The following is a 1,418-nucleotide window of genomic DNA, read 5'->3' on the forward strand; positions in this document are numbered from 1 at the left end:
TGTAGACCAGGCTGGTCTCGAACTCACAGAGATCTGCCTGCCTCTGCCTCCCGAGTGCTGGGATTAAAGGCGTGCGCCACCATCGCCCGGCTACATAGCCTTTTATAACAGGAGCAAGATTACAGTTACGAAGTAGCAATGAAATAATTTTATGGTGGTGGGGTGTCACCACAACATGAGGAAGTATATTAAAGAGTCATCAGGAAGGTTGAGAACCTCTGCTCTAGACTGTTATAAAGTAAGTCTCTTTGTCTGTAGAGTAATAGGTGCATAGATAATGTGTCACCAGTTTGTACTTGTGAATTAGTCTCATACAGCCTAGGTGTGTGTGCACACCTTTGTGTGTGTGTAGTATATGCATGTAATCTTTGCATTCATGTGTTTGGCAGAGGTCAACATGGGTTTCATCATCTATTTCTTTTTACCTTACTTTTGTTTGTTTTTTTCGAGATAGGATTTCCCTATGTAGCTCTGGCAATTCTGGATCTCATCTGTAGACCAGGCTGGCCTCCCCAGTGCTGGGATTAAAGGTATCCACCACCACCACCCGGCTCCACCTTATTTTTGAGGTGGGGTTTCACATTGAACATGGAACTCTTTTGGTTTTTTTGGCTAGACTGACTGGCTAACAACTTGTCTCTTCTCCTGCCCAGTGTTACAGGTACCCACCAACATCTAGCTTTTATCCATGCTGGGATCCGAACTCAGGCCCTCATGCTTCTGAGACAAGCAATTTACCCACTGAGCCACCTCCCAGCCCCTGGATTTCCCAGCTCTTTCTGTAAACATTAACTAGGATGGTTTGTGTGAGCCTCTCTGGTTGTAAACGAAGCAAGGATTCTCAGTTCACAGTACATGGGCAATGATGGAGAGAGAGATTCTCGTGAGAGTACAGGTGAAGAAGTGATCCATTCTGAGTGATCTGGCTCGTGGTTCAGAGGTTTTTTTTTTTTAAAAAAAGCAGCCCTTTGGAAAGGCTCATGCATTCAGCTTACTGTGGAGAGAGCTGACTGAAATTCAGTGACAGCCACCTGGCAGCTTAGTCCTTTTGGAAACACAATGAACTCTTCCCATGAGAAACCATTTTATCAACCCAGTGGAGAAACTGAATCCCCCTCAGATGTAAAGAAGTCTGGAGAGCGGGTTGCTGGAGGGGGTCCTTTTCTGGCCTCAGGACTAGAGCAGGGTTTACCCTTTCTAGAAATCAGTTTGCTCTCGTCTTGGGTCTGCCAGCATGCACCACCAGTCCTACAAGAATGTCATTTTTTGAATTGGATGCCATTTGTAGACTTGAGAGTTTGTTGTGGAGTATTAGTTTAAGACGTGTTACATTCATTAAAGCTGTGGAATATTTGTTTAATGGTGCAAAGATTTGCATTATGTTGCATTTGTTTAACTCTGCAAAGCTGTGTTACTTT

At 44.3% G+C, this 1,418-nt stretch overlaps 1 protein-coding gene across 5 annotated transcripts in view; it reads left to right on the forward strand.

The window, feature by feature from the left end:
* Nucleotides 1-1,418, forward strand: part of Tctn1 (tectonic family member 1) — a 32,464-nt gene that overhangs the window by 5,148 nt on the left and 25,898 nt on the right. The window contains exon 1 of one of the 5 annotated variants that reach the window (XM_026785103.1): nt 512-530. The exons of the other annotated variants lie outside the window; for them this stretch is intronic. The gene's annotated coding sequence lies outside the window, so the exon portion shown is untranslated. Of the gene's footprint in view, nt 1-511; nt 531-1,418 lie in introns of those variants that run through there. 5 annotated transcript variants of the gene reach the window in all.

The sequence above is a fragment of the Microtus ochrogaster genome, chromosome 2, assembly GCF_000317375.1.
Source record: "Microtus ochrogaster isolate Prairie Vole_2 chromosome 2, MicOch1.0, whole genome shotgun sequence".
Classification (NCBI taxonomy): domain Eukaryota; kingdom Metazoa; phylum Chordata; class Mammalia; order Rodentia; family Cricetidae; genus Microtus; species Microtus ochrogaster.